The 25398-nt window shown below is 39.5% G+C and overlaps 1 long non-coding RNA gene across 1 annotated transcript in view; it reads left to right on the plus strand.

Annotated features, from left to right (window-relative positions):
- Positions 1-24905, plus strand: part of LOC119467105 — a 77296-nt gene extending 52391 nt beyond the window's left edge. The window contains exon 2 of the long non-coding RNA XR_005195635.1: positions 24647-24905. This is a non-coding gene — a long non-coding RNA (uncharacterized LOC119467105). The remainder of the gene's footprint in view (positions 1-24646) is intronic.
- The last annotated feature ends 493 nt before the right edge of the window (positions 24906-25398 follow it).

The raw sequence follows: 25398 nt of genomic DNA on the forward strand, positions 1-25398 counted from the left end.
AATATGGAATACTATAATATGGAATACTACAACATGGAATACTATAATATGGAATACTACGCTGCAGTGGTGGAACTGAAGTGTAAAGATTTAGGACTAGAAACTAACAAGAATATGTAATGTTATTATTATTATTTTTTTAAAGTTTGACGCAGGGTCCCATCTCATTATAGTGCCCTGCCCATGTCAATAGGGCATCTTTCCTTCTGGTGAGCACTCAGCAGCTGTGACTATAGCTCGCATCAGATCTGCTTGGGAAAGGAAAGCTGAAAGCCCTGGTGGCAGGGGCTGCTTGGTTGCTCACTCATTTGAGTCTTGATGTCAGGGACTCCCTGGATCACCTAGAGGTCAGCAACTTTCTATGTGATATTCCTTCCTCCTATGCTTTCTGGAAGAGGAGAACTGTACCTTGTATTTTAGTTCTCCACTGTGCTTAGCACAGCACCTTGAGCATAATCGGTCTAATTTTCCCCAAATATGCCTCCTGGTACTACACAGCCATTTTGTCTCTATATAGCTTATTGTTTTTCCAGCTACCTAAAAAAGTTCCTCCTCTGTTTTCATTTTGTTTTCCTTCAGGATATAGTAATAGAGGTATCTGAAAAGGAGAATCTAGTTCCGAGGTAAGAATAGTCTCCTACTGAACATGCAGTTAAACTCATTTTCTTTACAGTTGACATAATTATAATTGGGATTTAAGTGGACACTTAAACCCAAAACTTCCTGGGGGAGTTAAAATAAAGTAATACAAATGGGTTTAGCTGCAGGCTTAGTAGGCAGGCTATTGGGAGAGGAAGAGGGAAAATCTGAGGGTTGGAGTTGCCCTCAGCTGGCATGTCCTTCTCCAAACCTGATAACTGTTGGTCAATTTCATGGTATAATAGAAGCATAATGGCTTACAGGTCAGTCAGACCTGCATTCAGAATGCAATTCCATAACTTTTCGATGTGAAACATTAGGTAAGTTACTTAATTATTTATTACTTTCCTCATTTGTAACATAGTAATGATAATAATAATTCATGGAGTTATTTTGAGGAATAAAAACCATAATATGAAAGGTATCTGGTATGTAGTCTGGCGTATAGTAGATGTTTTAGGTATTCAGTAAATGTTCTTTTTCCCTTTCTTAAGTACTTTGAGTTTAAAAAGACATATCCACTGCTACTAGAACTGTGAGCCATGACCTGAAAAGAAGACAAAAATAACACATTATGAGGCTTTGAGGCTATACATACAGTGTTCTTTCTATTCTTTGTTCCTCTACCTGCCCTTTTTTTTTCAGAATTCAAAACCTTTATAATAACCCATAAGAAGTCTGGAATTAATTCATAAAAAGCTATAATGCTATTTTTTTGTGTAAGTATGTTAAATATACATTTTATATAGTCTCAAAATAATTCTTGCCTGAAATAATATTTGCAAAATAAGAATGCAATAATTTTCAAACAAAAATGGTATTTGCCTTTCTTCCTAAATAGAGTGATCATTTAAATATATTTACCTAAAACTAGTTCTTAAATTACTTTTTAAAAATTAAAGTTAGTATCGGCGAGTTTGCAGAGAAAAGGAACACATATACACTGTTAGTGAGAGTGTAAATTAGCCCAACCATTGTGGAAAACAGTGTGGTGATTCCTGAAAGACCTAAAATGAGAATTACTATTTGACCCTTCAATTTCATTATTGGATTTATACCCAAAGGATTAAATTGTTCTATCATAAAGACACATGTACATATATGTTCATTGCAGCACTGTTCACAATGGCAAAGATATGGAGTCAACCTAAATGCCCATCAATGATAGATTGGATAAAGAAAATTTGGTACACATACACCATGGAATACTACACAGCCATAAAAAAGAGCAAGATCTTGTCCTTTGCAGCAACATGGTTGGAGCTGGAGGTCATTATCCTAAGCTAACTACTGCAGAAACAGGAAACCAAATACCACATGTCCTCACTAATAAGTGGGAACTAAATGATCAGAAGACATGGACATATAGAGGGGACAAACACACACTGGGGCCTAAGAGGATAGAGGGTGGTAGGAGGGAGAGGTTCAGGAAAAATAACTAATGGGTATGAGGTTTAATATCTACGTGACAAAATAATCTGTACAACAAACACCTATTGCACAAGTTTGCCTATATAACAAACCTGCACATATGCCCCTAAACTTGAAAGTTAAAAAAAATTCATAATATTTTGAGAGTTCACACACAATATTTTGCTGGTTTAAGAAGCAGTTGTCAAGCAGTAAACTTCTGATGTTGATGCTACTCAAAAGGACAGTTCTTTGACACTACTAAAGAAAGCTCTTATATATGCACTTCACCAGATGCTTGTCATAGCCAACAAGTAATAACTATAATTTTTGCATCAATGTATATTTGGGGATTCTTGAAATATTTAATAAATTGTTAGATTGAAGATCAAAAAATTAAAGTTAGCATTATTTAATAAATCAGCTTTAATCATAACATTTTATCCTACAGAAGCAGATAATATTTAGGTCACTTTAATATGATATAAATATATATGTATATCTAATTTATTCATTATTTTTTTGTGTAGATGTGGTGCCTCTTTATTTTTATTTTACTTTAGGTTCTGGGGTACATGTGCAGGTCATGCAGAGTTGTTGCATAGTTGCATCCTATATCCAGCATTTCTCTCCGTGTTATCCCTCCCTACCCTTCCCACCCCCTGCTGTCCCTCCCCTAGCCCCCACAACTGCCCCTAGTGTGGGATGCTCCTCTCCCTGAGCCCATGTGTTCTTATTGTTCAACACTCACCTATGAGTGAGAACATGTGGTGTTTGGTTTTCTGTTCTTCTGTCAGTTTGCTGAGAATGATGGTTTCCAGATTCATCCATGTCCCTACAAAGGACATGAACTCATCGTTTTTTTATGGCTGCATAGTATTCCATGGTGTATATGTGCCACATTTTCTTTGTCCAGTCTATCATTGATGGGCCTTTGGGTTGGTTCCAAGTCTTTGCTATTGTAAACAGGGTTTTATTTTTTTTGTGTGTGTAGATGTGGTGCCTCTTTTTTATTAGTTATAGATATACACACTAGCCTATAGTGTAATTTAATAAGATAAGACTTGCTTTAGGCCTTGCAGCTAAAAAATACTTCCGCATAAATTCTACTTATAGATTAATTTGGGTTACACTAACTATTATAAAATGCAGATTCCCTGCTGGATAGTAAATCCCACTTACCGTTTTCATTTTTTATTTTTTTTAGTCTTTTATTTTAGGTTCCGGGGTACACGTGTGGGTGTTATACAGGTAAATTGTCTGCCATAGGGGTTTGGCGTACAGATTATTTCATCATTCAGATGATAAGTATAGGACCCAATAGGTAGTTTTTCTGTCCTCTCCCTCCTCCCAACCTGTACCCTCATGAAGGCCCTGGTGTCTCTTTTTCCTTTCCTTGTGTCCATGTGTACTCAATATTTAGCTCCCACTTATAAGTGAGAACATGTGGTATTTGGTTTTCTGTTTCTGTATTAGTTAGCTTAGGATAATGACCTCTAGCTCCAACCATGTTGCTGCAGAGGACAAGATCTCATTCTTTTCTGTGGCTATGTAGTATTCCATGGTGTATATGTACCACGTTTATCCAATCTATTGATTCCATGTCTTTGCTATTGTGAATAGTGCTACAGTGAACATACATGTACCTGTGTCTTTATGGAAGAATTATTTATGTTCCTTTGGGTATATACTCAATAATGGGATTGTTGGGTTGAATGGTAGTTCTGTCTTAAGTTCTTTGTGAAATTGCCAAACTGCTTTCCGCAGTGGCTGAACTAATTTACAGTCCTACCAGCAATGTATATACATTCCCTTTTCTCTGCAACCTTGCTACTATCTGCTATTTTTTCACTTAAAAAAAAATATATATATATATATATATATTTTATTACACTTGAGATTCTGGGGTACATGTCCAGAACATGCAGGATTGTGGCATAGGTATGTACATGGCAATGTGGTTTACTGCCTCTATCCCTCTGTCACCTATATCTGGCATTTCTCCCCATGTTATCCCTCCCCAACTCCCTACCCCCCACTGTCCCTCTCCTAGTCCCCCCCAACAGACCCCAGTGTGTGATGCTGCCCTCCCTGTGTCCATGTGTTCTCATTGTTCAACACCTGCCTATGAGTGAGAACATGTGGTGTGTGGTTTTCTGTTCTTGTGTCAGTTTGCTGAGAATGACGGCTTCCAGATTCATCCATGTTCCTATAAAGGACACGAACTCATCATTTTTTATGGCTGCGTAGTATTCCATGGTGTATATGTGCCACATTTTCCTTGTCCAGTCTATCATCGATGAGCATTTGGGTTGTTTCCAGGTCTTTGCTATTGCAAACAGTGCTGCAGTGAACATACATGTCCATGTGTCTTTATAATAGAATGATTTATAATGGCATTGCTGGGTCAAATGGAATTTCTATTTCTAGGTCTTTGACGGATTGCCACACTGTCTTCCACAATGATTGAACTAACTTACCCTCCCACCAACAGTGTAAGAGTGTTCCTATTTCTCCATATCCTCTCAGGCATCTGTTGTCTCCAGATTTTTTAATGATCTCCATTCTAACTGGTGTGAGATGGTATCTCATGTGGTTTTGCTTTGCATTTCTCTAATGACCAGTGATGATGACCATTTTTTCATATGTTTGTTGGCCTCATGTATGTCTTCTTTTGAAAAATGTCTATTCATGTCCTTCGCCCAGTTTTGAATGGGTTTGTTTGTTTTTTTCTTGTAAATCTATTTTAGTTCTTTGTACATTGTGGATATTAGCCCTTTGTCAGATGGGTAGAATGCAGAAATTTTTTCCCATTCTGTTGGTTGCTGGTTCACTCTAATGATTGTTTCTTTTGCTGTGCAGAAGCTCTGGAGTTTAATTAGATCCCATTTGTCTATTTTGGCTTTCAGTCCCAATGCTTTTGGTGTTTCAGTCATGAAGTCCTTGCCTATGCCTATGTCCTGAATGGTTCTGCCTAGGTTTTCTTCTAGGGTTTTTATGATGTTAGGTCTTATGTTTAAGTCTTTAATCCATCTGGAGTTAATTTTAGTGTAAGGTGTCAGGAAGGGGTCCAGTTTCTGCTTTCTGCACATGGCTAGCCAGTTTTCCCAACACCATTTATTAAACAGGGGATTCTTTCCCTGTGGCTTGTTTTTGTCATGTTTGTCAAAGATCAGATGGTTGTAGGTGTGGCATTGCCTCTGAGGACTCTGTTCTGTTCCATTGGTCTATATCTCTATTTTGGTACCAGTACTATGCTGTTTTGATTACTGTAGCCTTGTAGTATAGTTTGAAGTCCGGTAGTGTGATGCCTCCAACTTTGTTCTTTTTGCTTAGAATTGACTTGGCTATGCGGGTTTTCTTTTGGTTCCATTTGAAGTTTCAGGTGGTTTTTTCCAGTTCTGTAAAGAGGGTCATAGGTAACTTGATGGGGATAGCATTGAATCTATAAATTACTTTGGGCAGTATGGCCATTTTCACAATATTGATTCTTCCTAACTGTGAGCATGGAATGTTTTACCATCTGTTTGTGTCCTCTTTCATTTCCTTGAGAAGTGGTTTGTAGTTCTCCTTGAAGAGGTCCTTTGCATCCTTTGTTAGTTGTATTCCTAGGTATTTTATTCTCTTTGTAGTAACTGTGAGTGGCAGTTCATTCTTGATTTGGCTCTCTTTAAGTCTATTATTGGTGTATAGGAATGCTTATGATTTCTGCACATTGATTTTGTATCCCGAGACTTTGCTGAAGTTGCTTGTCAGTTTAAGGAGATTTTGGGCTGAGATGATGGGGTCTTCTAAATATCCAGTCACATCGTCTGCAAATAGAGACAATTTGACTTTTTCCTTTGATAATTGAATACCCTTTCTTTCTTTTTCTTACCGGATTGTTCTGGCTAGACCTTCCAATACTGTGTTGAATAGGAGTGGTGAGAGAGGTCATCCTTGTCTAGTGCCAGATTTCAAATGGAATGCTTCCAGTTTTTGCCCATTCAGTATGATATTGGCTGTGAGTTTTTCATAAATAGCTTTTATTATTTTGAGATATGTTCCAGCAATATGTAGTTTATTGACGGTTTTTAGCATAAAGGGCTGTTGAATTTTGTTGAAGGCCTTCTCTGCATCTATTGTGAGATAATCATGTGGTTTTTGTCTTTTGTTCTGTCTATGTGGCGGATTATGTTTATAGACTTGCGTATGTTGAACCAGCCTTGCATCCCCGGGATGAATCCTACTTGATGGTGATGCATAAGCTTTTTGATATGCTGTTGCAATCAGTTTGCCAGCATTTTATTGAAGATTTTTGCATCTATGTTCATCATGGATATTGGCCTGAAGTTTTCTTTCTTGTTGAGTCTTCTGGGTTTTGGTATCAGGATGATGTTGGTCTCATAAAGTGATTTGGAAAGGATTCCGTCTTTTTGGATTGTTTGGAATAGTTTCAGAACCAGTGGTACCAGCTCTTCTTTGAATGTCTGATAGAATTCAGCTGTGAGCGAATCTGGACCTGGGCTTTTTTTGGGTGGTAGGCTATTAATTGCTGCCTCAACTTCAGCCCTCGTTATTGGTTTATTCAGGGTTTTGACTTCTTCCTGGTTTAGGCTTGGGAGTATGCAAGTGTCCAGGAATTTATCCATTTCTTGCAGGTTTACTGGTTTATGTGCATATAGTTGATTGTAGTAATCTCTGATGGTAGTTTGTATTTCTGTGGAATCTGTGGTGATATCCCCATTATCGTTTTTTATTGCATCTATTTGATTCTTCTCTTTTCTTTTTTATTAATCTGGCTAGTGGTCTATTTTGTTGATCTTTTCAAAAAACCAGCTCCTGGATTTATTGATTTTTTCGAAGGGTTTTTTTGTCTCTATCTCTTTCAGTTCTGCTCTGATCTTAGTTATTGCTTGTCTTCTGCTAGCTTTGAGTTTTTTTTATCTTGTTCCTCTAGCTCTTTCAATTTTGATGATAGGGTGTTGATTTTAGATCTTTCCTTCCTTCTCATGTGGGTATTTATTGCTGTAAATTTTCCTCTAGACACTGCTTTAAATGTGTCTCAGAGATTCTGGTATGTTGTGTCTTCGTTCTTGTTGGTTTTGAAGAACATCTTTATTTCTGCCTTCATTTCATTGTTTATGCAGTCAAGAGCCAGTTTTTTAGTTTCCATGAAGTTGTGCAGTTCTGAGTTAGTTTCTTAATCCTGAGTTCTAATTTGATTGCACTGTGGTCTGAGAGACTGTTATGATTTCCATTTTTTGCATTTGCTGAGGAGTGATTTACTTCCAATTCTGTGATCAATTTTAGAGTAGATGTGATGTGGTGCTGAGAATAATGTATATTCTGTGGATTTGGAGTGGAGAGTTCTGTAAATGTCTACTAGGTTTGCTTGGTCCAGATCTGAGTTCAAGTCCTGAATATCCTTGTTAATTTTCTGTCTCATTGACCTGTCTAATATTGACAGTGGAGTGCTAAAGTCTCCCACTATTATTGTGTGGGAGTCTAAGTCTCTTTTTAGGTCATTAAGAACTTGCTTTATGTATCTGCGTGCTCCTGTTTTGGGTGTGTATATATTTAGGATCATTAGCTCTTCTTGTTGCATTGATCATTTTACTTTTATGTAATGTCCTTCTTTGTCTCTTTTTATCTTTGTTGGTTCAAAGTCTATTTAATCAGAGACTAGGATTGCAACTCCTAAATTTTTTTTTTTTGCTCTCCGTTTGCTTGGTAAATCTTCCTCTATCCCTTTATTTTGAGCCTATATGTGTCCTTGCATGTGAGGTGGGTTTCCTGGATACAGCACACTGATGGGTTTTGACTTTTTATCCAATTTGCCAGTCTGTGTCTTTTGATTGGGGCATTTAGCCCATTTACAATTAAGGTTAATATTGTTATGTGTGAATTTGATCCTGCCATTTTGATGTTAGCTGGTTGTTTTGCCCATTAGTTGATGCAGCTTCTTTGTTGTGTCAACGCTCTTTACCATTTGGAATGTTTTTGGAGTGGCTGGTATGGGTTGTTCCTTTCTATGTTTAGTGCCTCTTTCAGGAGCTCTTGTAAGGCAGGCCTCGTGGTGATGAAATCTCTGAGTAATTGCTGGTTTGTAAAGGATTTTATTTCTCCTTTGCCTGTGAAGCTTAGTTTGGCTGGATATGAAATTCTAGGTTGAAAGTTCTTTTCTTTAAGGATATTGAATATTGGCCCCTCTTCTGGCTTGTAGGATTTCTGCTGAGAGATCCTCTGTGAGTCTGATGGGCTTCCCTTTGTGAGTAACCTGACCTTTCTCTCTGGCTGCCCTTAACATTGTTTCCTTCATTTCAACCCTGGTGAATCTGATGATTATGTGCCTTGGGGTTGCTCTTCTTGAGGAATATCTTTGGTGTTCTCTGTATTTCCTGGACTTGAATGTTGGTCTGCCTTGCTAGGTTGGTGAAGTTCTCCTGAATAATATCCTGAAGAGTGTTTTCCAGCTTGGATTTATTCTCTCCATCACATTCAGGTACACCTATCAAATGTAGGTTAGGTTTTTTCACATAATCCCATATTTCTTGGAGGCTTTGTTCATTTCTTTTTAGTCTTTTTTCTCTAATCTTGCCTTCTCATTTTATTTTATTGAGTTGATCTTGAATCTCTGATATTCTTTCTTCTGCTAGTTTGATTCAGCTATTGAAACTTTTGTATGCTTTGTGAAGTTCTCGTATTGTGTTTTTCAGCTCCATCAATTCATTTATATTCTTCTCTAAGCTGTTTATTCTTGTTAGCATTTCATCAAACCTTTTTTCAAGGTTCTTAGTTTCTTTACATAGGGTTAGAACATGTTCTTTTAGCTCAGAGAAGTTTGTTATTACCCATCTTGTGAAGCCTGTTTCTTTCAATTCATCAGACTCATTCTCCATCCAGCTTTGTTCCCTTGCTGGTGAGGAGTTGCGATCCCTTGGAGGAAGAGAAACATTCTGGTTTTGGGTGTTTTTATCCTTTTTATGCTGGTTTCTTCCCATCTTTGTGGATTTATCTACCTATGGTCTTTGTAGTTGGTGACTTTCGGATGGGGTCTCTGAGTGGATGTCCTTTTTGTTGATGATGAAATTATTTCTTTCTGTTTTTTAGTGTTCCTTCTAACAGTCAGGCCCCTCTGCTGTAGGCCTGCTGGAGGTCCACTCCAGACCCTGCTTGCCTGAGCATCACCTGCAGCGGCTGCAGAATAGTAAGGGTTGCTGCCAGTTTATTCTTCTGTTATCTTTGTCCCAGAAGGATACCTGCCAGATGTCAGCCTGAGCTCTCCTTTATGGGGGTTGGGGAGCTGCTGGAGGAGACAGTCTGTGCCTTATAGGAGCTCAAGTGCTGAGCTGTGAGCTCCTTTGTTCTGTTCAGAGCTGCTGGGCAGGTACATTTAAGTCTGCTGCAGCAGAACTCATAACCACGTTTTTTCCCCAGGTGCTCTGTCCTGGGAAGGTGGTGCTTTATTTATAAGTTCCTGATGTGCCGCTGCCTTTTTTCAGAGATGCCCTGCCCAGTGAGAAGGTAACCTCATCACAGTCTGCCAGCAGAGGCATTGCTGAGCTGCCGTGGGCTCTGCCCAGCTGCTGTGTGAACTTCCTTGCAGTTTTGTTTATAGAGGTATAGTTAGAACCGCCTCAGTAATGGCGGACTGCCTCTGTAATGGTGGACTGCCTCAGTAATGGCAGATTGCCTTGGTAATGGTGGAGCGCCTCTGTAATGGTGGACTCTATTTTTTCACTTTTTAATAATAGCTATTCTGGCTGATGTGAGGTGGCATTTTGTAACAGTTTTGATATGCATTTTTCTACTGATTAGTACTGTTGAGGTTTTTTTCATATGCTTGTTGGCTGGCTTTATGTATATCTTCTTCTGAAAAGTGTTCATTTCTTTTGCCTTTTAATGGGGTTATTAGTTTTTTGCTTGTTAATTTGTTTAAGTGTCTTATAGATTCTGAGTTTTAGACCTTTGTTTGATGTATAGTTTGCAGATATTTTCTTCCATTCCATATGTTGTCTGTTCATTCTGTTGATAGTTCCTTTTGCGGTGCAGAAGCTTTTTAGTTTAATTAGATCCCATTTGCCATTTTTTTGGTTTTGTTTCAATTGCTTTTGGCATCTTGGTCATGAAATCTTTGCCAGGGCCTGTGTCCAGAATGTTATTTCCTCGGTTATTTTCCATGGTTTTTACAGTTTTATGTTTTACGTTTGAGCCTTTAGTACAACATGAGTTGATTTTTGTATGTGGTGATAGGAGGGGGTCCAGTCTCAATATTCTGCATATTGCTAGCAAGTTATCTCAGCACCATTTATTGACTAGGGAGTTCTTTCTCCATTGATTATTTTTGTTGACTTTGTTGCCAAAAACAAAGCTGGCTGGAGGCAAGTGGCTTTATTTCTGGGCTCTCTATTCTGTTATTTTTGTCGACTTTGTTGCCAAAAACAAAGCTGACTGAAGGTGAGTGGCTTTATTTCTGGGTTCTCTATTGTGTTCTGTTGGTCTATGTGTCTGTTTTTGTGCCAGTACCATGCTGTTTTGATTACTGTAGTGTTGTAATATAGTTTGAAGTCAGATAATGTGATACCACCAAGCTTGTACTTTTTGCTTAGTCTTGCTTTGGATAATTGGACTATTTTTTGGTTCCACATGAATTTTGGAATTATTTTTGCTAATTCTGTGAAAAATGTCATTGGGTATTTGATAGGAATAGCACTGAGTCTGTACATTGCTTTGGGCAGTACATCCATTTTAACAATATTGATTCTTCCTATCCAAGAGCTTGGAATGTTTTCACATCTGTTTGTGTCATCTCTGATTTCTCTCAGCAGTGTTTTGTTGTTCTTATGGTAGAGATCTTTTACCTCTCTGGTTAGTTGTATTCCTAGATGTGTGTGTGTGTGTGTGTGTGTGTGTGTGTGTGTGTGGCTATTATGAATAAGAGTTCATTCTTAATTTGGCTCTCAGCTTGGATGTTACAGTGTAAAAATGCTGCTAATTTTTGTACATTGATTTTGTATCCTGAAACTTTGCTGAAATTGTTTATCAGTTCTAGGAGTTTTAGGGCAGAGACTATAGGGTTTCCTAGGTGTAGGGAGGTAACTGAGGTCTACCTGCATGCACACACTGGCAAAGTGGGGCAGTAGGCTCCACTTGAGCAAAGAGCTGGAGATGGAGGCTGTAGTGGGGGAGGCTGTGGGTGGGTGGTTGCTCCTCAGTGGGGGCTGGTGTGCTGGAGCTCTCCCAAGGTCAGGCATGGTCTGCCAGTAAAGGAGCTACGATGATGGCCCTGATAGTCACCTTTGTTGGACATCCAAGGCTGTGCTGCAAGTGGGCGCAGCAAGCTGGGGCTCCAGGAGAGGCCAGCAGACAGGGGCTACTCAGATTGGACTGGCCTTCATCCCTGGGCAAGACCACCTTGCTCTGTTCAGGTCTGGCAGTCGCCAAAGGCCAAGGCCACCTAGAAGAGCATGGAGAGTTTTGGGGGATGGGCATCCCCAGCCATGCTCCACTGTAGTCATTTCTATGCCAAATCCTCTGGGAACCACATAGACTGGCTTCCTGCCCCACCACCTCTCTGAGCAGCTCTCCCTACCAGCTGAAGTGCCCATGGGAGCTGTAGGGTCTCCTGCAGTTAGGATTCTGGAGGACTATGGTGAGACCAGGCCACTCCTTGCCTGTTCAACTCACCCCTTTCTCAGGAAACACTATATTTTAAAATTCTTTCTGCTTTTTTTCCCTCTATATAGGCCCTTAAGGCTTTCTTTCTCTTTTAATTTTAAATTGTATTTATTTGTTTAAATTGACAAATTAAAATTGGGTGTATTTATGATGTATAACATAATGTTTTGATGTATGTATACATTGTGGAAAGCCTAAATCAAGCTATTTAACATATGCGTAACCTCATTTTTTTTTGTGATAAGAACACAAAATGTATTATCTTAGCACTTTTCATATATGTAGTAGTTATTAACTATGGTCACTATGTTGTATGATAGATCTCTCAACCTTATTTCTCCAATTTCATTGAAATTCTGTATCCTTTGGCCAACATCTCTATCGACCCCCACCCTAGTCTCTGTAACTACTATTCTGTTCTCTATTTCTATGAGGTCAGCTTTTTTAGACTCCACATACAAATGACATCATGTGGGTTTTGTCTTTCTCTGCCCCACTTGTTACACTTAATATAATGTCCTACAGGTTCATCCATGTTGTTACAAATGACAGAATTTTGTTCTTTTTAAAGGCTAAATAGTATCCCATTGTATATATACCACATTTTAAAAATTAATTCATCAGCAGATGGAAACTTAAGTTGATTCCATACCCTGGCTATTGTGAATAATGCTGCAGTGACTGTGGGAGTGTGGATATCTTTTCCACATACTGATTTCATTCCCATGGGGTGTATATCTGGTAGTGAGATACCTGGACCCTATGGTGGTTCTATTTTTAATTTTCTAAGGAACCTCCACACCCTTTTCCACAGTGGCTGTGCTAATTCACATTGCTACCAACAGTGTTCAAGGGTTCCCTTTTCTTCATATCCTTGCCCACATTTTTATCTTTTTTAAGACTTTCAATCCAACAAATATTTTTTTTTTGAGACAGAGTTTCACTCTTGTTGCCCAGACTGGAGTGCAATGGCATGATCTTAGCTCACTGCAACCTCCGCCTCTTAGGTTCAAGTGATTTTCTGCCTCAGCCTCCTGAGTAGCTGGGATTACAGGCATGTACACCACGCTCAGCTAATTTTGTATTTTTAGTAGAGACAGGGTTTCTTAATGTTGGTCAGGCTGGTCTTGAACTTCCAACCTCAGGTGATCTGCCTGCCTTGGCCTCCCAAAGTGCTGGAGTTACAGGCATGAGCCACTGCACCCAGCTGCAAATTTGTAAATGATACACAAACCTGCTATGAATACTAATAAAAATTGACAAAATTTCCAGAATACTTTCCAGAAGAGGGTAAAGAACTAAGTAACATATTTTCATTGAAGCATTTTTTCCCTAATATCCAAAGACTGGGAACTACACAAGTACAAGTATCCATCAATAGGGGATTGACTGTATAAACTGAGGTATTTAATATATCCACAAAATGAAACTATGTGACAGCCATAGCTGACTGTGAGGAACAGTACCAGATGCGGCTGAGGGAAGGAGTGTGTCTTCTGGGTGCATTTTGTGTGGTAGATGCAGCTTAACACCACTAGCAGCTTTGCATGGTTCTGGTGGGTGGCTGGGCCAGCTGAAAGGCCTCTTTTATAGGCAGAAGCCTCATCATTCCCATGGCATGGACTAGCCCTGCCCACACTCCACTGCAGCTGGCCCGAGCATCTCAAGCCCAAGGTCTCCACAGAGCCGCCTCAGATGGCTGCAGAGCACCCAGGTACCCACCTTGTTTTGATGGACATTACATTGATAGGAGGCATGCAGAAGTTTTCCTAAATGGTTGGAATATTAGCACAGTTCATTTCTGTTAACTCCCTAGAGCGTGTTCCAGCTGACCTTTTATAAGTTTTTTTCATGTTTACAGCTCCTGAGAAGGTAGGATGATGAAATTTCAGAGGAAATTTTGAAATCCGTGAAATTTTAGCCTTTGGGAGCTAGTCTTGGATACAACATTCTTACCTAAATGACATGCTGTAATCCTAAACCTCCCTTTCAGGAAGCAGGCTGGGAAAACATTCAGTGATGCAGTAGGCTATGGAATTGCTGAAATGTAGCCTGAGTTTTGGGAAATATGTGATATGTTAAAATAGCTGGGACCCCAGGGACGGTGATGCACCAGACCAGCTGTGGACCAACACTTATTTAAACCTTTCAATTCTGAGACACGTGGTTTCTCAATATGAACAATGTGGAAGACAGTAATTTTCTGCAAGCTCATTTACCAAACCTGCTGTGTTTATACATATTATTTGTGACTTACTTTTTTTTCATTTGTTTCAAGTGTATTCATAATTGCTCTTCAAAGCATTTCTATAATGGCTGCTTTAAAATTCCCGTCAGATGATTCCAACATCTGCGTCATCTCTGTTGATTGTCTTTTCTCATTCAAATTGAGATTTTCCTTGTTCTTGGTATGATGAGTGATTTTCATTTACATCTTGGACATTTTGGATATTATGCTATGAGACTCTGGATCTTATTTAAATCTCCTGTTTTAGGGCCCCTCTCATTTCACATCACCAAGGGAAAGGGGCCTTGCCTGTAACTGCCAAGTGAGGGTAAAAGTCCAGTTCCCCTCTAGTGACACTTAGGGGACTGCTTTATTACTCTTGGGGTGGATGGGGGGCAGGCTCCACATCAGGCTTCTGCTGACACCAGCTGGCTGGCAGGGGTAGGGGCCTCTCATTACTGGTGTCTACATGCCCTCCACTGACATTGAGGGGGAGGAGGGGCTCACTATCCCTGGGAGGTGGTAAAAGTCCGGACCTCTCACTCAGCCTCTTCTGGCTCTACCCTACCAGGAAGAGGTAAGGCACCTGGGCCATTATAAGTATACTGCCATAATATGACCAGCTCTTATCATTTTTAAAAAAACTTTTTAACACATACACAAAAGTAGATAGACAAATATAATGAATTCCATATACTCATCATCCAACTTCAACAATGATATTTTGCCAATCTGATTTCATCTGTCTTCCCCAAAGTTGTCTTGCTCATGTATTTTATAGAAAACCCGAGACATTATTTTATTTAGTAATACATACTTCGTATGGAATTTAAAAAACCATAACCTCAATTCCACTATCATTCTTAGCAAATTAATAATTATTTCTTAATATCATTTTTATTAGTCTTCAAATTTTCATGATTGTATTTAAAAATCCTTTTTGACAGTTTTTTTTTTTTATATTTCAGCTTTCACCTTAAAAACAAACAATCTAACATTCTTCTCTTGGTAGTTGTTGCCCACTTTTCTACTTTCTTTTATGATTAAATTCCATGAAGGAGATGTCTAAACTCACTGTCTAATTCCTCATCTTCCATTTCTCTTTAACGCACTTTGATTTTGTCCCCATAAGTCCACTGGAACCACTGAATATCACCAATGGCCTCCAAGTTTTCAAATCCAGTGGTTCTTTTTAATATATACTCAAGTCCCAAGCAGTTGAGAAAGCTGATGTTTTCCTCCTGGAACACTTTCCTCAGTTTGTCTCTGGGATGTCATGTTCACCTTTTTTTCTTAACTCACTTGCTACTTCTTCCCTTTCTGATCTCTAATTTTTGGAATACTCTAGGAAGTACTTGGTTCTCTTCAGTATATGCATGTCTTTCTTAGGTGATAACCAAACTTTTTATGTTCATACTAACTATTCATCTCACCTCCAAGCTATATGTCAAACTAGCATATTCACCATCTTCTTTTGAATGTCTAATAGGCATCTTAAACTTTACATATTTAAATACTGACTCCAAGTCAGATCATGCTCCTTCCTTCCCAAGTCTTCCTCATTTCAGCAAATGGCACAAGAATAGTAAAAGAAGAGAGCAATGAGTTAACTTGGCACTGTAAACTAGGGTTGTCTGGGGAGGCCTCTCTGAAGTAATATCTGAACTGAAGTTAGAATGACGAGAAGGATCTGGTTAAAAAACAAGACAGGTGGAGGAATCTGGGAATCGTTCTTTATTTTCTTATCCCCACTTCTAATCTATCAACAAATTCTTTTTGCTCCACCTTCAGAACAAATCTGGAACCTGACCAGTCTTCATTACTTTCATTACTATTACCTTTTACTAAGTCACCATCATTTTTCACTTGGACCACTGCAATAGCTTTTCAAGTGGTCTTCCACTAAGATGTAATCTCTATCAGAATAGAGACATTTTGTTGTTGTTGTTTTTTGATACAGAGTTTCGCTCTTGTTGTCCAGGCTGCTGTGCAATGGTGGAATCTCGGCTCACCGCAACCTCTGCCTCCTGGGTTCAAGTGATCCTCCTGCCTCAGCTGCCCAAGTAGCTGAGATTACAGGCATGTGCCACCATGATCAGCTAATTTTGTATTTTTAGTAGTGACGAGGTTTCTCCATGTTGGGCAAGCTGGTCTTGAACCCCTGACCTCAGGTGATCCACCTGCCTTGGCCTCCCAAAGTGCTGGGATTACAGGCGTGAGCCACCACACCTATTTATTTTATCAGTAAATAAAACATGTTTTATTTACTGATACACTCCCTCCATTTGCAAGAAAACCTGTTAAATATTGATGCTCAGTAAATTGTTATTGAATGCTTTCTTGACTTTTATCAGCCAAATAAGGTTCATGGTATCTTTCTGCTCAATACATACCCATTCAATGGTTTTATATCACAATTAAACCTAAAATCTGATCCTCACCTTACATGATCTGTCCCCTGCTATTGCCCCAACTCATCTCCATCTGCCTTTCTCCTTGCTCCCTCAACTCCAGCCACATTGTTTTCTTGGATGTACCTCAGATATACCGAGCATGCTCCTGTTTCATGGCCACACGTGGCTGTTCCTTCCACTTGAGACACTGTTTCTCCAAATCTTCCCTGACTGGCTCCTTCTCCTAGTTTCTGCTTAAATACTGCTGCTTTGGAGCAGCCTCCCTGACAACATTATTTAGAGTGTCAACTTAACACATCGCTCTCTTTCCTCTCACTATGATTTTTTTCTTCATAACCCTTAAAACCAAAAGGCATTTATCAATTTACTTTTTATTGTCTAGCAAATTCACTAGAATGTGAGATATATGAGATAACTCTGTGTAACTCTAGCTCAATAATGTTGTTGAATGAAGAGATTTATCAATCCAGCAATGTAACCTTCTTGCCTTACAAGTGGGGACAGTGAGAACCAGAGAGGCAAGGTTGCTTGTTAAGTTGGTGGTTGAGCTGCAGCTCCACTGCTATCCTCTGGTGTCTCAGTTTATATTAAATCTTACTACATGATATTGCAATAAGACTCTGAAAATTCAATTAGTTCCGTTCCCTGCCCACTGTAAATGCAGAGCTTGCTGCGTATTTTTATTTCACATCTTTAACAATAATGCAAGCTGGTTGGCGCTTTCCAGGATTTCCCTAAGGGGAGAGGAGGAGCAGAACACCTCTGCTGGCTTCTGCTTTGAAACGGAGACTTTGCAACGTCAGCTGCCATGCCATTGTTGGACAACAATATGTGTCTCAGAGGCAAGGAAAATTTCCCACACTCGGTGCTTACCAGACGCCTGGCTGGTGAGCCCTGGTCTCCCCATTACTCCTGGGTTCCTTGTTTCTTTTTCCTCTCTCTTTGTTATGTCATCTATTCATGACTGGGGCAAGATGCCATGCTATTCTTTCTCAATTCTGGATCAGTCTGTTATTAGCTATTCTCCTTGGATGCCCTATTCATGAAAACCCAACCACCCCCAGTTGCATAGGTGAATTACGTGGAAAAGTTCAAGGCACATTTTTCCTGCTTGGTTTGTGTGTTTCCTGTGATTCAGCAATCTTCAGAGAGAGCTCTTCATCATGTTATACCATCATGGCCCACGTCTCTTGGTCCAAGTAGGCTACATCCAGTCCAAAGTTTGTGGATGTTCTCAGGGAATAATAAAGCCACAGGGTAGCAAAGTGAGTCTGTGCTGTGGGTTTGTTTCATCAATATGTGGTTTTAAGAGACCTAAAAATGGAAATGTACTCACGGTAAGGGCAAGTGGATAGAGAAGGTTAAATATGTGATGCTCCAGTCACTTTGGGTTAAAATTTAATTCCTCTTCAGCTGTGCCTCCCCCAGCTCTACCACTTTCCTAAGTTACCCTGCTTTCTGGACATCAGGTTCCCCACTCAGTAAGTGGGGCTCAGAGTAATAATCTGATATAAAAATCTAGCATTTTGTATTTTGCTTTTAGCTATTTTTAGCCAGGAATTGAAGCCAGACCGAGCATCCTTTCATCTGCAGAGCTTAAGTGCAGGATGTTGGGAATCAGGATTCCAATACATTTAACATGTGCCTGATTCTTTCACCTGTGAAGTTGTATGCTTTTTTCCAGTGCAGGAGTTATACATATGTATGTGCGTGCGTGTGTGTGTGTGTGTGTGTGTGTGTGTGTGTGTGTGTGTGAATGTGAATGAAAGACCTCAACCAAGTCCTGAAATGCCTATTGAAATCTTAAATCATCAGATAAAATAGAAACAGTGCTGTATTGTATCTTAAACTTACAGATTAAGTACCTTAATAAGTATTGTATCTTAACTTTACAGTATTGTATTTTTTTTTCCATGGGTACTTGAGGTTTATTATATCATCTCTCTATTTGAGAATTTTTTTTTTATTATTGTACTTTAGGTTCTGGGGTACATGTGCAGATATTGTATTTTAAAGTTACAGATTAATAGCACCAAATCTGTGGAGCCAGAAGACATGGATTCAAACTACTGCTGTACATCTTGTATGCTTTCTGATTTTGAAACAGTTTTTTTCCCCTTTTTTGAGCTGTGGCTTCCATATACAAAATGAAGTTACCAATAATATCAACCTCATAGGGTAAGCATGAAGATTAGATAATGTATATGTAAATAAAATGTATAAAATGCCTAGCATAGTCTGATATTTGGTAAGTGTTCAATAAATATTAGTGTTCAGTAAAAACTATAATTAGTAATATAAAATACAGTGCCATAGAATCAGTGATAAAATAGAATTGCATGTTTTCTATCACATTCCCTTCTCTTTAGAATTTCATTTAAGCTTCTCTTTGCCTGATTTCATACCTTTCCAAAAACAAGCCTCCCCAGTTATGATATGGTTATGGCAGCCCCTTGAAGGAAATCTCTTCATTGCTTGCTAGTCTTTTGGGAGACCTCCAGGCACTTTTTTTCTAGAGAACTTCAGAAGTATATATTTTTATATTTTCCCCTTCATTTTAAGCTGTTTCTAAGGATTTAGGAAGAAGACAAATTATTGTGTAGAATTTACTCTTTCCATTCATTCCTGTAAATGAATAAAATCACCTAAAATGCTCACCATGGGGTGTTGGAGAGAGAAAAAGAAGCACAGATGTGAGTGGAGAGGAAGGGCAATGTGGAAATGATACTTTACCACTCAGGACTGAGTTTACATGTAACAAATCCCAAATAACCATGCCTCAAACAAGGTAAAGCTTTATTTATCACATGTAGAAAAAGTTCCAAGGAATGTGGCCTGTGGTTAACATGTCATTCTCTGGTCTTCTATGACTGGATGCCCATGTTTTCTTTTTGTCATCCTTATTGTGTGGTTTTGGCTGTAAGTTCTCTTTATGTCCCATGGTGGCTGCTGGAGCTTCAGTCTCCATGCCCACATTCTTGGGGACATGATAAAATACAGGATACCCAGTTAGACTTGAATTTTAGGTAAAAAACAAATGACATTTTAGTGTTAGTATGTTCCAAACTGCATAGAACATACTTACACTAAAACTAAATTTTTTTATTTATTTGAAATTTAAATTTAAGTAGGCACCTTGTGTTTTTATTTTTAAAATGTAACAACCTGACATATTCTAGGCAGAAAGAAGGAGGAAGGAAGGAGGACAGAAGGTCCCAGAATTGTCCCTCCTGGCTGAGTAAGTCCCTTTTATACATTTCTACTTATACCTCATTGGTTACCCTTAGCTGCAAGGGAGAATAAATAAATACCTGGAAGAAAATTGACATTCTGTTAGTAAGAAAAAAGGAAAGTAAAGAAAAATAAATAAATACTGGGTAGACAAATAGAAGTTTCTGTGACAGGAGAAAGTTTGTTCTAATGCGTCAGGTGGATGAATGAAGGGATCAGACTCTCACAGCATTTTTTAACAGTTGGTTAAGTGGGACATCTTAAAGTCTTCTTTTCAACCTCTCCACTTCTCTCCACCAGTTTAGCAGCATTAGAGGCTACAAAATAACCCAAGGACATTGTCCATTTTTCTGGAAGACTTTCCTATCCTTTTTGTATATGGAAAAATAGAAGTTAATTAGAAAAACTAAGCTCATTAAGTGCTATTTTAGGAATATCCCTAATTTAGGTATTTTGGGCACATGGTTTTGGGCTATGTATTAAAAATTGATTCATTGGCCTGGCAACAGAAATGTTGGGCTGGGAGGTGTGAAGCTCATGTTTGGTGGTGAAGCCAAGCAGGTGGTTCGCTTGAAGCATTTCTCCAAGAGGGCTAACCAGAGAAACAAACCTAGGTACTTGCCAAGATACCTAAGTGTGCAGGTTGGAATGAAAGTAGAAGGCGAAGCCTCCTTTGGGTTTGCACAAGATCCAGAGTGTAGGTGACAAAGACTTTTTGTTGTGTGCGCTTAGGCTTTTCCATGGGTGGGAAGGTGCAGTTAAGCGCGCTGTGCTGTTTTGGACAAGGGTCAAGGAGACACAGCATGGTGGTAAGAAGTAGGGTGATCCCTTGTTTGTCTGGGACTCAGTTCCAGAGCATAGGACTTACAGCATAAACTGGGAAAGTCCTGGTCATACTATGAAAAAAGAGGTGCCGAAATCACAAGTGGACTTCGGGCTCAGTTGGCCTATACAGTAAGGAAACATCAATTATGAAAGCTGAAAGAAACTCAGAGGCTGTTCATTTATGCAAAACTTTTAACTCAACTAAAAGCTCTGTCAATCAGTGGTCCCCAACCTTTTTGTCACCAGGGACCAGTTTCACAGAAGATAATTTTTCCACAGACTGAGGTAGAGTAGGAAGGATGATTTTGAGATGATTCAACTGCATTACATTTATTATACACTTCATTTTTATTGTAACATATAATGAAATAATTATGAAACTTATCATAACGTAGAATCAGTAGGAGCTCTGAGCTTGTTTTCCTGCAACTGGGTGGTCCCACCTGGGGGTAATGGAAGAGAGGGACACCAAATTGTGTTGCTTGTGTCCAATCTATGCCGTAAGCTCATTTTGGTTGCTGTCACTAGAGAAAATTTTGCTTCACTAAGATAAGATGCTGGAAATGGAAGCAGGCTTTTCAGTGGTTTTGTGGCAATCACAGAATTTTTTACCTTGACTTTAATCCAGAACTATGGAGATTTGAAGTTGCCTCAAATATACTTTTAAGGCCACCATCATTTGCAGTCTCAAGCAGTTGATCCTCTTCCAGTATGGACAAAATCTGTTCACCTGGCATATTAACAAATGGGCCACAGATCCATTCCTTCCCAGTTTGGGAGTCTTTTGTGGTTTGGAAGTAATACTCAAACTCTTTTGAAAGCTGAGGTAGGGATCATGCACCAGCTGGGAAAAGAAGGCCCTGTATCAGTCTCTTTCAAAATCTCTGCTAATGTTTGAAACATGTCAGAAATTCCAGTTCCCAATGTTTACTCATTGCCCTGAAGGAAGCCACTTTGTCTGGCAGCTTGAATATAGTTGCCACTCTCCCCTGAAGTGACATATTGATTTTATTGAGCAGGTTGACTATGTCCCATAAGTAAGCAAGTTTTGTGACCCATTCTGTGTCACTGAAATGTGTTGTCAGTGGTGACTGTTTTTCTAAAAGAAATATCTGGAGTGGCTCTCATAACTCAAAAACTCTGGCCAGTGATCTACTTTTAGAAAGCCATCTCACTTCTGTGTATAAGAGAAGATGTGCTCCATGCCCATCTCCTCACAGAGCTGAGTGAACAGACATGAGTTAAGGGCATGTACATTATTATGGTTGATAATTTATGCACACCCTTCAAAACATTGTTAAGTTCAGGTCATGTTTTTTGGCTAGCCAGCTCTAGGGATGACAATAGTGCATAGGCTTACATTCTGAAGCAACCTCTTTGACCCAAGTAGTGAAACCAGAAAACCATCCAGTCATGGCTGCCACTCCATCCATGAGTACACCTACCCAAAATGACCAATTCAGTTTTCCTGACATGTAATCATTCAAAGACTTGAATAGTTTTGCAGCTGTGGTGTTGGTTGGCAACAAAAGTCCATATAGCATCTCCTCATGCACATCCTCCTGAAAAATAAATCACACAAAAATAAGCATTGTTGCCTTGTTGTCAACATCAGTAGACTTGTCAACCTGGATTGTATACCACAGTGGCTCATTAATTTTCTCTAACAATTGTGCTTCCATATCCTCTGCTATTTCATTAATTCACCTAGTTTTGGTGCTAGCTGAAAGAGGAACACATGCCACCTTTTGAACCACAGCCTCTTCTAAAAGTTCATGACAGGCCAAGTGTGGTAGCTCACGCCTGTAGTCCCAGTACTTTGAGAGGCCAAGGCAGGGGGATCACTTGAGGTCAGGAGTTTGAGACTAGCCTGGCCAACATGGCAAAACCCCATCTCTACTAAAAATACGAAAATTAGCCATGCGTGGTAGCAGGTGCCTGTAGTCCCAGCTACTCAGGAGGTTGAGGCAGCACAATCTCTTGAATCTGGGAGGCGGAGGTTGCAGTGGGCTGAGATCACTTCACTGCACTCCAGCCTGGGGAACAGAGTGAGACTCCATCTCAAAAAAAAAAAAAAAAGTTAATGACAGATGTCCTCAGCAGCAGGCAGGATCAACTTTTCACCAATAGTAAAGGGATTCTTATCTTTAGCAAGGCAATTAGCCACTAAGAATGATGCTCTCTGTGCAGACACATTTGATGAAGTGGTGGCCCTCAATAATTGCTTCTGTTCTTTGTGTTCACATTTTCTTCTTTTGGAAAAACTCCAAAGGCTTGTCTTTTAATGCAGGGTACCTGGTATCCATGTGGCGAAGCAGTTTGGAAGGTTTCATGGCTTCATTGGATAGCCAGTCACCACATATTATACAAAGCAGGCTTGGAGAAGATGAATCACTTCCTGCAATGAAACTGTAATTTAAGTAGGACTCTTGGTGTTTTCTTTTAAATGAAAATTTCTTTTTGTTGGCAGTCTTAGAGTCTTCTGCTCTCTCATCATTGGATCTTTCTCTCTTTTCAAAGAAGCTCTCCAGTTACATTTGTTTTTCACTCATTCTGGCTCCGAATAACTTGTGGGCTTACCAAAACTGTGACTGAGACAGGTGCACAGTGCAGGAAAGCGGCACGGATCGAAGTGGTAAATAAAATAATGGGCAGGCCACGTGCAGACTGAAATAAGTGTCAGATTCTAACTTAAAGCCTGCCACTAGATGCAGCTGTGCAATCAAAGTCCATCAACTCACTTACTATAAAGCCTGACACCAGATGCGGCTTGTCATTTGCCACTCACCGATAGGATTTTGGTATGAGTCCACAAGCAATTGATTGATTAAGGTCTCTGTCCAGTCACACCTCTCTGCTAATGTTAATCTGTATTTGCAGCCACTCCCTGGCATCACTGCGTCAGCTCCACCTCAGATCATCCGGCATAAGATTCTCATAAGGAGCATGCAACCTAGATCCCTCACTTGCACAGTTCCCAATAGGGTTCGTGCTCCTATGAGAATCTAGGGTTGCCACTAATCTGACAGGAGGCAGAGCTCAGGTGGTCATGTGAGCAATGGGGAGTAGCTCTAGATACAAATGAAGCTTTACTTATTTGCCCGCCACTCACTTGCTGCTGTGAGGCCCAGTTCCTAATAGGCCAAGGACTCATATTAGTCCATGGCCTGGGGGTTGAGGACCCCTTTTTTAGACTATCCACAACTGGTAGTTTTTTTTTTTTTCCTGAACACTTCTATTTTACTTCTTATTTATGTTTTTTTTTTCAACTTTTAGGTTCAGCAGGTTTGTTACATGAGGTTTGAGGTATGAATTATCCCATCACCCAGATAGTGAGCATAGTATTCAATAGGTACTATTTCAGCTCTTGCCCCTCCCACCCTGAACACTTTTAAATAGTTTGAATTTTTAGCCATTATTATGCTACTGAAGAATTTTTAAAATGGAAAGTTATGATAAAGCAGTTCTCTTTTATTTTGATCTACTCAAAAACAAAAGTCTCTTGCACACATTTCAGTTCCTGAATAACTGGGCATTTGTTCGTATTATAACTATTTAAATATCAATTTCATAACAGAGACATACTGGGAAAATGACAGAATTTATAGCCAGAAGGTCTGCGTTTTTAAGTCTCAGCTCTATCCTGAATGAATTCTTTGACCTTGCTAGATTAGGACGCTCAGAGAGATTATGTGACCTGCTCAGTATAGCAGAGCATTGCTATGAACTAGAATCTGTGCTCCAGAAAACCAAGCCCATATTCTGAGTTCCTTAGACTCCTTTGCTTTATAAACTATAATTCCCTTGAGTTGTTGGCTAACATCATGCTAACGTTAAAACAGAAATCTGGGGGTCCTACTGATTCTCTTCAGGCTATTGTGACACAAAAGAATGTAAAGAGGCCCATATCTTGATGACATATCTTTTTAGCTAAAAAATGTGCATATTATAGCCTGTAACTTCTCAGTTCACTTTAACTGCAGTCTCATGACTGACACAGATGTTATTGCTCCCCAATTACAGTGTTTTCTGCTTGGAGGCATCTTGTCCTCTGTAATAGATCATGGGCCAGAGCCCCAGTGCTAAACATTAGCCAGTAATTTATGATCATACCTTCTGAGCAGAGAGGGCAGCCATAGCTCACTTTGGACTTGGAAAAGCACTCCAGGTTTTCCCCTAGCTCTTTTTTTTCCTCTTTTCTTTTTCGGCATTTGCTCATTACTATATCTTTTCAATTTAGGGATGGCCTGGATCCTGCCATGTAAATCAAAGAATAGAGGGCCTGACTCAGCCGCCTAGCCTGAGTCACCTGGAACCCATTAGGATACAGGATCATAAACACCTCTATTTTCCCTTCAGAGAGAGACCAGAACCACTGGAGTTAAGCTACCTGCATAAGAGTTGAGTGCGATCAGCTGTACTTAATCTTTAAATGTCCAACCCACTGATAACCTTTGGTTTGCTTTGATAACTATGAAATAAATTCTCACTGTATTGGATCCTGGCATTCTGGTTTTTATTCAAGGCTGTAGTGCAGATGTCATGGAATTTTGGACTGGACAGCAGTCCTTGGAGATCTCTGGGCCTGGTTACTGGCTTTCAGGCACTTAATTTCTAAGCCTTCCTCTGCCAACTCTAAATTTCTGTAGAAAATGACATGGCATTTGTGCATTACCAAGCTTTAGGTACTTTATGGGGTGAAAACCATTTGGAGGTGGGGGAAAGGGGAAAAAAAGAAAGAGCCATCAAATCCAAAGCTTTACAACATAGTATAACAGAAAGAATGCAGTTGAAGTTTCGAGCGTCTTGGGTTTGAATTCAACTCTTCTGTTCTTGCCCCTCCTGCCATCTCCCTCTCCCATCCCCCAGCAGTGAGAACTTGGGAAAATGATCTTAACTCTTTAGGCCTCATTTGTTTTTTCCTCTGTAAAATGAGGACAGTGTTCAGTGCCTCTCAAACTTGCATGTATATATCAACCACTTGGGGATCTT

Source organism: Cebus imitator, unplaced genomic scaffold, assembly GCF_001604975.1.
Source record: "Cebus imitator isolate Cc_AM_T3 unplaced genomic scaffold, Cebus_imitator-1.0 Scaffold12, whole genome shotgun sequence".
Taxonomy (NCBI): Eukaryota; Metazoa; Chordata; class Mammalia; order Primates; family Cebidae; genus Cebus; species Cebus imitator.